Source organism: Mustela nigripes, chromosome 14, assembly GCF_022355385.1.
Source record: "Mustela nigripes isolate SB6536 chromosome 14, MUSNIG.SB6536, whole genome shotgun sequence".
Lineage (NCBI taxonomy): Eukaryota > Metazoa > Chordata > Mammalia > Carnivora > Mustelidae > Mustela > Mustela nigripes.
In genome coordinates, this window is record NC_081570.1 from 107313239 (window position 1) to 107327580 (window position 14342).

The 14342-nt window shown below is 37.4% G+C and overlaps 1 long non-coding RNA gene across 1 annotated transcript in view; it reads left to right on the forward strand.

Annotated features, from left to right (window-relative positions):
• LOC132000780 (uncharacterized) overlaps positions 1-14342 on the forward strand; it is a 20738-nt gene continuing 6396 nt past the window's right edge. Inside the window, exon 1 of the long non-coding RNA XR_009399454.1 lies at positions 1-28. This is a non-coding gene — a long non-coding RNA (uncharacterized LOC132000780). The remainder of the gene's footprint in view (positions 29-14342) is intronic.

Sequence of the window (14342 nt, forward strand, 5' to 3'; positions counted from 1 at the left end):
AAGAAGACCAACCAGAATGGGCCCAAAGGTAAGATTTATAAGGTATACAAACAAAAAAGAAAAAACAAAAAGACCAAAAAAAAATGTGAGAAAGAAAAAAAAAAAAAAAAAAAAAAGTAAATGACAAGAAAATAAAAAAGAACCCAGCCAAAATGAAGCCCAAGCATAAGATTATGTAATGCCACAACAAAAACAAATACACAGAAACACTGAGAGAAGAAAAAGATGGGATGTTGGTTATAAATTCTCAGTGTGGGGAAGGAAGGTTGGGTGTATCTTGCTATCTTTGCTAAAGGACTCAGCTTTGCTGAATAAAGGGGAATTAAAACTGGTTTATATTTTACTGTGAAGCTTATCTCTATATGAATTTTAAAAGAAAATAGGAAAGCAAAAGATAAACACATATGTGATGAGGTTTTAGAATATTAGTGAGGTTCAGTGGGGTGAGGTCCAGAGCTGATGACCAAGGAAGAGTTCTTGAGACATCTTTGGTGCAAAATGGTGGTTTTATTAAAGTATGGGGACAGGACCCATGGGGAGAAAAAGTTGCTGCTATGGGGTTATGAGGGGTGGCAGGTTATGTAAGATGGGGTTGGGGAGGGGGAGGTAAGGGGTTGGGGAGGGCCAGGTCCCACTGGCAAAGGGGAGGTTTCAATAATACTTTTATATGCTAAAGAGGACCTACAAGATACTGGAGTCCTTGAGGCCTTGCCAATGTCAATGTCCTTTTTCCCTCTAGCAAGGTATTAACATTAAGCTAGGTGGGAGATTCCTAAAGAATGTCACAAATGTCCCACCCAGGAGTGGGGGTGGGGGAAGTTTTCAGGGTGGCAGCTTTTGCTTTGTTCTCAGCCATCCTTCTGTTCCCTCATAATATGTATCAAAAAAGTTCAAGTTTAAAGGTTATTATGGAATTTGTTGTATTGGACCTCTTGTTGTGATGATAAATAAATTAAAAAATTTAAAAAAGTTAAAAAGAATGAGAATAGTGGGAAAGAATTAAGGATAAAAGTTGTATTTATGAAGAATACAGGTTTTAGGGCAATACTGTCCTAGCTTAATATCTTCTTTCCCCCCTATATTGGGGTTTTACAGTTTTATGCAGACCCTGTGGTGGTTTTACTCTCCCTCTTTTTTTTGGCTGGCTTTCTGGGGGAGGTGCCTGCTGCCTTGTTTTTCAGGCAGTCTTGCTTGGGTTGAGTCCTCTTGCCTCCTATCAAGGGGCTGGGCTCTGAGGAAACAGGTTTTTCAGGCTTTTGTGGAAATGCCCCCCACTGCCAGCCTTGGTGGCTTTTGGTGGTTTGAAGCAGACTGCACCCAGACCTCTGTCACAGAGAGAATCCTCAGTCTGTTCCCCTTTGGGTGGTCCAGAGCACATATATTCCCCCTTTGCTGTCTCCCACTGGCAAAGCATGTCCCCAGCCACCATTTCAGGGGTTGCAGGAGCTCCCACTTGTCTCTGCATCCCAATACCACTAAAATTGTGAGCAATATTGGCCAAGGGAGCCTGCTTCAAGTGACTGCCTTTCCTGGGCTGCTGTCTGAGCAGGTCCAGACAGCTGGAGAGATCCCAACCAGAGACAGTGCACTGAGATTTTCAAGTTGGCCCTGGCTAGGAGTGTGCAGGTTTGGCTGGTCCTAGAGACCACTGGCTAGCACCTGCATGGATCTCTTTCAGGGGAAGGCGTGGAGCGCAACTCAGGCCTCAAATGTGCAGCACATGTGCAGAATGCAAAAAGCTGTGGTTCTAGAGAGCACCGGTTGGCATCCACCAAGGCTCTCTCATGCATTGGCGGTTCAGGGATCACAACCTGGAGGCTTTGCCACTCTCTCTGGCATGGTGCCTATGGTGGCTGTTCTGGTTCTGTGGGCTTAACACTGTGCCTGTGACCGCCCGATTCCACCAGTTGCCCCATAAGATCTTTTGCTCTTTTAGAGTGTTTTTAACTAGACTCCAAGTTAATGTTGGTCCCCAATCACAGGACACTCTCATATTGGGGTATTACTTTCCAGTGGGTCGCTTCTGGTGACTCCCTCCCCCTTCTGTTTATCCTGGGATATCAGTCTGATCTCATTCAATCTCTACTGCTTTAAGTCACTTCTGGCATCATCTGCCCCCTTAGATATCCAGAAGTGTATAATCCTACATCCCAGGCTGCTTTCCTGGGTGTTCAGAGTGTTCTGGTAGATAATCAGCCCACTTTAGGGGACCGGTTGAAACAGCATCTCCTTCTTCTCTGCCATCTTGCCCCCAATGCCAATACCTATTCCTTTTTTATTTTTAATTTTTAAAGATTTTTATTTATTTATTTGACAGAGATCACAAGTAGGCAGAGAGAAAGGCAGAGAGAGAAGGGGAAGTAGGCTCCCCACTGAGCAGGGAGCCCAATGCAGGGCTTGATCCCAGGACCCTGGGATCATGACCTGAGCTGAAGGCAGAGGCTTTAACCCACTGAGCCACCCAGGCACTCCACCAATACTTTAAAAAAAATTATGTTCAATTAGCCAACATACACTTATTTTTCTGAAGCTGTCTCAAAATATAGAAATGGAAGGAAAACTTCCAAACTCATTCTATGAGGCCAGCATTACTTTAATCCCCAAACCAGACAAAGACCCCACCAAAATGGAGAATTATAGGCTAATATCCCTGATGAACATGGATGCAAATTTTCACCAAGATATTAGCTAATAGGCTCCAGCAGTACATTAAAAGCACTATTCACCACAACCAAGTGGAATTTATTCCTGGGCTGCAAGGGTGGTTCAACACCTGCAAATTGATCAACATCATACACTGCATTAATAAGAAAAAGAGAAAGAATCATATGATCTTTTCAATAGATGTAGAAAAAGAATTTGACAAAATCCTTTCTTGTTAAAAGTTCTCCATATGTAGCGATGGAGAAAACATACCTCAATATCATAAAAACCGTATATGAAAAACCCACAGTGAGTGTCATCCTCTCAACAGGTAAAACCTGAGATCTTTCCCCATGAGGTCAGGAACATGACAGGGATGTCCATTCTTACCACTGTGGTTCAACATTATACTGGTCTTAGTCTCAGCAATTACACAAGAAAAAGAAATAAACGTATCAAAATCAGCAAAGAAGAAGTCAAAATTTCATTCTTCACAGACAACATGAAATTGTATGTAAAGAACCCAAAACACTCCACCCAAGAATTGCTAGAATTGAAACAGTAATTCAGGAAAGTGGCAGGATATAAAATCATCAGAAGTCTGTTTCGTTTCTATACACTAACAATGAGACATAAGAAAGAGAAATCAAGGAATTAATCCAGTTTACCATTGCATTGAAAACCATAAGATACCTAGGAATGAACCTAACCAAAGTAGTAAACTATCTGTACTCTGAAAACTATAGAAAACATAAGAAAGAAACTGAGGAAGACACAAAGATCTAGAAAAATATTCCATGCTCATGGATTGGAAGAAAAAAATATTGTTAAAATGCTTATACTACTCAAACGAATCTACACATTCAGTGCAATACCTATCAAAATACCACCGGCATTTTTTCACAGAGCTAAGCCAAACTATCTAAAATTATATGGAACCAGAAAAGACCCTGAATAGCCAGAAGCATGTTCAAAAAGAAAGCCAAAGTGGAGGCATCACAATTCTGGACTTTAAGCTGTATTACAAAGCCACAAACTCAAGACAGTATGGGACTGGCACAAAAACAGACACGTTGATCAATGGAACAGAATGGAGAACCCAGAAGTGGACCATCAACCTATGGTCAGCTAATCTTTGATAAAGCAGGAAAGAATATTCAATGGAAAAATGACAGTTTCTTCAACAAATGATGTGGGAAATTGGACAGCTGCATGTGGAATAATGAAACAGGACCACTTTCTTACAACATACATAAAAATAAGCTCAAAATTGTTGAAAGACTTCAATGTGAGACAGGAATCCATCAAAATCCTAGAGGAGAACACAGGTGGCAAGCTCTTTGACATCAGCCCCAGAAACCTCTTACTAAACAGGTCTCCAAAGACACAAGAAAGCAAAATGAACTATTGGGTCTTCCTCAAGGTAAAAATTTTGCATAGCAAAGGAAACAGTCAACAAAATTAAAAGACAACCTATGGACTCTGACAAACAACCTGAGGGTTTTGAAGGGGTAGGGGGTAGGAGGTTGGGGTACCAGGTGGTGGGTATTATAGAGGGCATGAATTGCATGGAGCACTGGGTGTGGTGCAAAAATAATGAATACTGTTATGCTGAAAATAAATACAAAAAATTAAAAAAATTAAAAGAAAAAGACAACCTATGGAATGGGAGAAAATACTTGCAAATGTCTTAACAGATAAAGGGCTAGTATCCAAAATGTATAAGAAACTTATCAAACTCAGAACCCAAAAAACAAATCCAGTCAAGAAATGGGTGAAGACATGAACAGACATTCCTCCAAAGAAGACATACAAATGACCTACAGATACATAAAGAAATGTTCCACATCACTCAGTATCAGCGAAATACAAATCAAAACCGCAATGAGACGCTACCTCACACATGTGAGAATCGTTAGGATTAATAACTCAGGAAAAAACAGGTGTTGGTAAGGATGTAGAGAAAGGGAAACTATCTTACACTGCTGGTGGGAATGCAAGCTGGTGCAGCCACTCTGAGAACAGTCTGGAGGATCCTCAAAAAGTTAAAACTAGAGATATCCCATGACCCAGCAGTTGCACTCCTAGGTATTTATCCAAAATACGTATGCAATGATCTGAAGGGACACCTGCACCCTAATGTTTATAGCTGGATAGGCTATTTAAATGGATTTTAAATAGAAAATTAAAAAATAGAATTTGATGAGCACTGGGTGATATATGCAACTAATGAATCATTGAACACTACGTCAGAAACTAATATATGTTGGCTAACTGAACGTAATAGTAATAAAAAAAGAAAGATAACTCTCAGGTTATATTGGAGTCTTGAGTCCAGAACAAACTTGAGATCCACCCCCCCAACAAAAAAAAAGGAAAAGAAAAATCTAATCATATAGTATATGTTGGCTAATTGAATGTAATAAAAAAAAAAAGAAATAGAACGAGGAAGATGATAGTGATAAAAGCAGAAATTGATGGAGAAAACTTCTGTTTCTTTCACAAATCCATGAACATTCTTTTAAAAGGATAATAACATTAATAAAAGAAGAAAAAACAAAAATGACTTTAAAGAATAGTAAAAAAATCTTGCACAAATAAGTATCAGTAAAGTAATGACTTCAAAATAGAGTACTATGAGCAAATAAATACTACTAAAGTTGAATGGATACTTTTTAAAATAAAGTTTGGTTATCTGTATTATATTTGAATTTGATAATTTCAAAAGACATGACAATGTTCAGAGTTGAATGGATACTTTTCTCAGAAAATATAAACCACCAAAATTTGCCCAGGAAATCTATTTGTGATTCTTTTTGACTATTTCAAGCATGAAAGATTGACTATTTCAAACTCTCCAAAGCAGGAAGCCCCGTATGTTTCCCCATAAACTTTTTTTTTCATTTTTCATTTTAGTTTTTATTAAAATTCTGGTTTCTTGGCTTGAGTATGCCCAATACTTGAATGAGATCTGCTAAATCTTCAAGAAATCCACATTTTATATGAACCATTTCACTGCACAGGGAAGAATGGAAATTTCCCAACCAACTGTATCAGGCTAGTATAACCTTGATATGAAAATTAGATAATGAAAGCTCAAGAAAAGAAAATGATACTAATCCAAAGGGCAAATGCACCCTGATGTTTATAGCAGCATTATCTACAATAGCCAAATTATGGAAACAGCCCATGTCAATTGATTAATAGATAAAGATGTGTATACCTAACCCCCCACTTCCCTCCCATGATTTGTCTCGCACTCCGATTTCCCCCAATTTACTTTTCCTCTCCTTCTCCTAATGTTCTCTGTGTTATTCTTTATGCTCCACAAATAAGTGAAACCATATGATAATTGATTCTCTCTGCTTGACTTATCTCACTCAGCATAATCTCCACTGGGTGTGGTGCATAAACAATGAATCTTGGAACACTGAAAAAATAAAATAAAATTTGGAGATGGTTCTTCAAAAAAAAATATGTGGTATATATATATATATATAATGGTAGGAAATCATGGGGCACCTGGGTGTTTCAGTTGTTAAGTGGTTGCCTTCAGCTCAGGTCATGATCATTGGGGTCCTGGGATGGAGCCCCGCATTAAGCCCCACATTGTGCTCCTATTCAGCGGGAAGCCTGCTTCTCCCTCTCCCACTCCCTCTGCTTGTGTTCTCACTGTGTCTCTCTCTATCAAATAAATAAATAAAGTCGTCAAACTGCAGAAAGAACCAAGATGAAGACAACCATTTGTTTTCAACAGACAAATGGATAAGGAAGATGTGGTCCATATACACTATGGAGTATTATGCCTCCATCAGAAAGGAAGAACACCCAACTTTTGTAGCAACATGGATGGGACTGGAAGAGATTATGCTGAGTGAAATAAGTCAAGCAGAGAAAACCAATTATCATGTGGTTTCACTTATTTGTGGAGCATAAGAAATAGTATGGAGGACATGGGGAGATGAAGAGGAGAAGGGAGCTGGGGGAAATTAGAGGGGGAGACAAACCATGAGAGACTATGGACTCTGAAAAACAACCTGAAAGTTTTGAAGGGGCAGGGGTGGGAGGTTGGGGGAGGCTGGTGGTGGGTATTATGGAGGAGGGCACGTATTGCATGGAACACTGGGTGTGGTACATAAACAATGAATTCTGGTACACTGAAAAGAAATTTAAAAAATTTTAAAAAAGAAGGAAATCTTGACATTTGCAACATAGATAGAACTACAGAGTATATTGCTAAGCAAAGTACGTCAGTCAGAAGAAGACAAATACCACATGATTTCACTCACATGCGGTATTTAAGAAAGCAAATGAGCAAAGGGGAAAAAAGAGATGCAATTAAAAAAATCAGACTCTTAACTATAGAGAACAAACTAATGATTACCAGAATGGAAGTGGGTGTGGGTGTGAGGATGGGTTAAATAGGTGATGGGGATTAAGGAAGGCACTTAGTGAACCCTAAGTGTTGTATGAAAATGTTGAGTCACTATGTTTTACACCTGAAACTAATATTATACTCTATGTTTACTAAATAGAATTTAAATAAAAACTTTTAAAATAATTAAAAGATTAAAAAAGGAAAGCTATAGATCAATTTCACTATGAATACAGGAATAAAAATATCCTTTATTTTAATTTTTTATTTAAGAAAGCTTTTTTCAGAGGTGCAAATATCCTAATAAAGTACTAACATATTGAATCTAGAGAGTATCAAAAGTATTTCATAACGACTAGATAAAGTTTACCAGATTATGGCCAGATCAGTTCAACCTTTGAAAATCAATTAATATAGTTCATAAAATAAATTGGAAAAAATAAAAAAAGGAGGCCATCCCTAAAATTATCTCAATAAATTATGACAGATGCTGGCCAGGATGCAGAGAAAAGGGAACCCTCCTACACTGTTGGTGGGAATGCAAGCTGGTGCAGCCACTCTGGAAAACAGCATGGAGGTTGCTCAAAATGTTGAAAATAGAACTGCCCTATGACCCAGCAATTGCACTACTGGGTATTTACCCTAAAGATACAAACGTAGTGATCCAAAGGGGCACGTGCACCCGAATGTTTATAGCAGCAATGTCCACAATAGCCAAACTATGGAAAGAACCTAGATGTCCATCAACAGATGAATGGATCAAGAAGATGTGGTATATATACACAATGGAATACTATGCAGCCATCAAAAGAAATGAAATCTTGTACCCCTGGGGACTAAAAATATATGTTTATAAAAAATAAAAAATTTATATAAAAAAAAAGAAATGAAATCTTGCCATTTGCGACAACATGCTTGGAACTAGAGCGTATCATGCTTAGCGAAATAAGTCAAGCAGAGAAAGACAACTATCATATGATCTCCCTGATATGAGGAAGTGGTGATGCAACATGGGGGCTTAAGTGGGTAGGAGAAGAATCAATGAAACAAGATGGGATTGGGAGGGAGACAAACCATAAGTGACTCTTAATCTCACAAAACAAATTGAGGGTTGCTGGGGGGAGGGCGTTTGGGAGAAGGGGGTGGGATTATGGACATTGGGGAGGGTATGTGCTTTGGTGAGTGCTGTGAAGTGTGTAAACCTGGTGATTCACAGACCTGTACCCCTGGGGATAAAAATATATGTTTATAAAAAAATAAAAAAAATGTCTATACTGCCTAGAGCAATCTATACTTTTAATGCCATTCCAATCAAAATTCCACCAGTATTCTTCAAAGAGCTGGAGCAAATAATCCAAAAATTTGTATGGAATCAGAAGAGACCTTAAATTGCTAGGGTAGCTCTATTCTTAATATCTTTTTTTCTTAATATCTTGAGTAACATCCATACTGTTTTCCAGAGCTGCTGTACCAGCTTGCATTCTCACCAAGGGTGTAAGAGAGTTCCCCTTTCTCCACATCCTTGTCAACATTTGCTGTTTCCTGTTTTGTTAATTTTTGCCATTCTAACTGGTGTAAGATCTCATTGTGCTTTGATTTGTATCTCCCTGGTGGTTAGTGATGTTAAGCATTTTTTACGTGTCTGTTAGCATTTTGTATGTCTTCTTTAGAGAAGTGTTTGTTCATGTCTTCTGCCCATTTATTTGACTGGGTTATTAGTTTTTTGAGTGTTCAGTTTGAGAAGTTCTTTATAGATCTTGGATATTAGCCTTTTATTTGTAATATTATTTGCAAATATCTTCTCCTATTCTGTGCGGGCTCTCTCTTAGTTTTGTTGACTGTTTCTTTTGCTGTGCAGAAGCATTTTATCTTGATGAAGTACCAAAAGTTCATTTTTCACTTTTGTTTTCTCTTGCCTTTGGAAATGTGTTTTGAAGGAAGTTGCTGTGGCTGATGTTGAAGAGGTTACTGCCTATGTTCTCCTCTAGAATTTTGATGGATTTGTGTCTCATATTGAGGCAAAAGACTCACTTTAGATGTAAGGACACATGCAGACTGAAAATGAAAGAATGGAAAAAGATATTCCATGTAAATGGAAACTAAAGGAAAGCTGGAGTATCTATGCTTGCATCAGACAAAATAGATTGTAGTAAGAGATGAAAAAACATTACTTTGTAATGACAAAGGGGTCAATCCAGCAGGAGAATACAATATTTGTAAGTGTTTACATACCCAACATAAAAGTACTCAAATGTGTAAAGCAAATATTAATAAGCCTAAAGGGAGAAATAGACAGCAAAGCAATAATGGTAGGAGATTTTAATATTTCATTTACACAAATGGATAGATCATCTAGTCATAAAATCAAGAAGGAAACATCAGTGTTATATGACACATTAGACCAGATGGACCTAATATATTTATAGAATAGTCCATCCAAAAGCAACAGAATATACATTCTTCATAAGTGCACATGGAACATTTTCCAGGATGGATCATATATTAGGCCACAAAACAAACCTTAATAAATTTGAGAGGATTGAAATCATATCAAACATCTTTTCCAACCACAATGGTATGAAATTGGAAATTAATTATATGAAGAAAACTAGAAAATTCACAAATATTTGTAGATTAAATAACATGCTACTGAACAATAAGTAGGTGAAAGAAGAAATCAAAAGAGAAATTAAAAAATAACTTGAGACATGGTCGGGACTGGAAGAGATTATGCTGAGTGAAATAAGTCAAGCAGAGAGAGTCAATTATCGTATGGTTTCACTTATTTGTGGAGCATAACAAACAGCATGGAGGACATGGGGAGTTAGAGAGGAGAACGGAGTTGGGGTAAATTGGAAGGGGAGGTGAACCATGAGAGACTATGGACTCTGAAAAACAATCTGAGTGTTTTGAAGGGCTGCGGGTGGGAGGTCGGGATACCAGGTGGTGGGTATTATAGAGGGCACAGATTGCATGGAGCACTGGGTGTGGTGCAAAAATAATGAATATTGTTATGTTGAAAATAAAAAATAAATTAAAAAAAAGAAAAAAATATACCTTGAGACAAATGACAATGGAAATATACCAAAATATCTGGTTTGCAGCAAAAGCAGTTCTAAGAGGGACGTTCATAGGGATAAATGCCTACCTCAAGAAATAAGAAAAATCTCCCCCAAACAATCTAAGTTTACACCTCAAAGAACTAGAAAAAGAATAACAAAGAAACCTAAAGCTGTTAAAGGAAGAACATAACAAAGTTTAGGACAGAAACAAATAAAATAGAAACGAAAAAGAAAAGATCAATGAAACTAAGAACTAGTTCTTTGAACAGAATAAACAAAATTGACAACATTTAACAAATCTCACTAAGAAAAAGGTGTGGTGCATTAGCAATGAGTCTTGGAACACTGGAAAAATAAGATTAAGAAAAAAAGAAAAAGAGAGGACTCAAATAAAATCAGAAATGAAAGAGATGTTACACCTGATACCACAGAAAAGATCATATGAATAATACGTGCCAACAAATTGGACAACCTAGAAGAAATGGATAAATTCTTAAAAAATACACCCTACTAAGACTGAATCATGATGAAATAGACAATCTGTGGAACACTGAAAAAACAAAAGAAAAAAAAAAGAAATAAAAATCTGAACAGATTACCATTAAGAGGATCGAAATAAATAAATAAATAAATAAACAATAAATAAATAAATAAATAAATAATAAAGTGTCATGTCATCTGCAAAAAAAAAAAAAAAAAACAAACCCAAAAAGGATTGAATTAATATTAAAAAAAAAATCTCCCAACGAACAAAAGGGTAGAAGAAGCCAGCTTTACTACTAAACATTCAAAGAAGAGTTAATACTAGTCCTCCTCAAACTCTACCAAAAAATAGAGTCCCAATACTCTTCCAATAGAAGACTCTTCCAAACTCATTTTATGAGGCCAGTGTTACCCTGATATCCAAACCAAAGACAAAAATAGAAAGGAAATTTACAGGCTAATATTCCTGCAAAAATCCTCAACAAAATATTAGCAAACTGAATTCAACAATGCATTAAAAAGGATCATTCACCATGATAACGTGGACTTATGGCAAAGGAACCAAGAAAATATAGTGGGAAAGGACAAATTTTTTTTCTGTGTAGGAATCATATTTCTTTCCGTTTTGTTTTCTTTTTCTTAAAATTGTTTATTTAAATTCTATTTTGTTAACATAGAGTGTATTTTTAGTTTCATATGTAGAATTTAGGGATTCATCAGTTGTATACAATACCCAGTGCTCATTCCATCAAGTGCACTCCTTAATGTCCATCATTCAATTACCCATCCCCCCACTCACATCCCCTCATGCAACTCTCAGTCTGTTTTCTAGAGTTAAGAGTCTCTTATGGTTTGCCTCACTCTCCATTTTTATCTTATGTTTGTTTTTTTCCCCCTTCCCTACCTCCATGTTCTTCTGTTTCATTTCTTAAATTACACATATGACTAAAATCATGGTATTTTTCTTTCTCTGACTTAATTCACTTACATAATTCCTTCTAGTTCCAACCACATTGTTGCAAATGGAAAGATTTCATTTTTAAAAAAAATAATTTTTTTATTAAACATATAATGTATTATTAGCCTCAGGGGTACAGGTCTGTGAACCACCAGGTTTACACACTTCACAGCACTCACAATAGCACATACTCTCCCCAATGTCCATAACGCCACCACCCACTCCCTACCCCCTACCCCCGGCCCCACTCAGTTTGTTTTGTGACATTAAGAGTCTCTTATGGTTTGTATCCCTCCTGATCCCATCTTGTTTCATTTAATATTTTTCCTACCCCCCAAACCCCCCACATTGCATTTCCACTTCCTCACGTCAGGGGATCATATGATAGTTGTCTTTCTCCAATAAGATTTCATTCTTTTTGATGGCTGAGTAATATTCCATTATACCTATTATATATATGTGGAATATATATTCCATTTTATATATATATATATATGTATATATATACATATATATATATATATATATATAGAGAGAGAGAGAGAGAGAGAGAGAGAAAGAGAGAGAGAGAATGTGAGTAATATCCCACATCATCTTTATCCATTCATCTGTCAATAGGGCAATAGGCATCTGGGACTTTCCATAGTTAGGCTATTGTGGACATTGGGCTATAAACATTGGGATGCATATGCCTCTTCAGATCACTACATTTGTGTTCTTTGGGTAAATAAATACCTAGGAGTGCAATTGCTGCGTTGTAGGGTGGTTTTATTTTTAACGTTTTGGGGAACGTTCAGACTGTTTTTAGAGTGGTTGCAACAGGTTGCATTCCCACCAGTAATGTAAGAGAGATCCCCTTTTTAGCATCCTCACAAACATCTGTTGTTTCCTGAGTTGTTAATATTAGCCATTCTGACAAGTGTGAGGTGGTGTCTCATTGTGGTTTTGATTTGCATTTCCCTGGTGCTGAGTGATGTGGAACATTTCTTTATGTATCTGTTGGGCATTTGCATGTCTTCTTTGGAGTAATGTATGTTCATGTCTTCTGCCCATTTCTTGACTGGATTTGTTGTTTTTTGGGTACTGAGTTTGATAAGTTCCTTATACATTTTGGATACTAGCCCTTTATCTGTTAGGACATTTGCAAGTATTTTCTCCCATTCAGTAGGTTATCTTTTAGTCTTGTTGACTGTTTCCTTTTCTGTGCAAAACTTTTTACCTTGAGAAAGATCCAATAATTCATTTTGTTTTTGTTTCATTTGCTTTTGGAGACCTGTTTAATAAGAAGTTTCTGGGGCTGATGTCAAAGAGTTTGCCACCTGTGTTCTCTAGGATTTTGATGGATTCCTGTCTCACATTGAAGTCTTTAATCTATTTTGAGTTTATTATTATGTATGATGTAAGAAAGTGGTCCAGTTTTATTTTACACATGGAGTTGTCCAATTTCTCCATACCATTTGTTGAAGAAACTGTCTTTTTTTCCATTGAATATTATTTCCTGCTTTATAAAAGATTAGCTGACCATAGCGTTGAGGGTCCATTTCTGGGTTCTCCATTCTGTTCCATTGATCAACGTGTCTGTTTTTATGCCAATACTGTCCTGATATTGTCCAATATTGTCCTGATGATTGTGGCTTTGTAATACAGCTTAAAAGTCTGGAATTGTGATGCCTCTGGCTTTGGTTTTCTTTTTCAACATTACTTTGGCTATTTGGCATCTTTTCTGTTTCTAATACAGATATTAGGATTATTTGGTCTAGCTCTACGAAAAAAACTGGTGGTATTTTGATATTTGAATGTGTAGATTGGTTTGAGTAGCATAAGCATTTTAACAATATTAGTTTTTCCAATCCATGAGCATAGAATGTTTTTCCATTTCTTTGTGTCTTCCTCAGTTTTTTCCATAAGTGTTTTAAAGTATTCAGAGTACAGATCATTTACCTCTTTGGTTAGGTTTATTCTTAGGTATCTTTTGGGTTTTGGTGCATTTGTAAATGGGATCAAGTCCTTGATTTCTATTGGTGTATAGAAATGCAAGACTTCCGGGGAGCCTGGGTGGCTCAGTGGGTTAAAGCCTCTGCCTTTGGCTCAGGTCGTGATCCCAGGGTCCTGGGATCAAACCCCACATGGGGCTCTCTGCTCAGCAGGGAGCCTGTTTCCCCCTCTCTCTGCCTGCCTCTCTGCCTACTTGTGATTTCTCTGTCAAATAAATAAATAAAATCTTAAAAAAAAAGAACTAGCCCTCAGGGAGATTCAAATTAAAACCACATTGAGATATCACCTTACACCAGTTAGAATGGCCAACATTAACAAAACAGGAAACAACATGTGTTGGAGAGGATGTGGAGAAAGGGAAACCCTCTTCCACTGTTGGTGGGAATGCAAGTTGGTGCAGCCTCTTTGGAGAACAGTGTGGAGATTCCTCAAGAAATTAAAAAAAAACTTCCCTATGACCCTGCCATTGCACTACTAGGTATTTACCCCAAGGATTCAGATGTCGTGAAAAGAAGGGCCATCTGTACCCCAATGTTTATAGCAGCATTGGCCATGGTCGCCAAACTATGGGAAGAACCAAGATGCCCTTCAATGGATGAATGGATAAGGAAGATGTGGTCCATATACTCTATGGTGTATTATGCCTCCATCAGAAAGGACGAATACCCAACTTTTGTAGCAACATGGACCGGACTGGAAGAGATTATGCTGAGTGAAATAAGTCAAGCAGAGAGCATCAACTATCATATGGTTTCACTTATTTGTGGAGCATAACAAATATCATGGAGGACAAGGGGTGTTAGAGAGGAGAAGGGAGTTGGGGTAA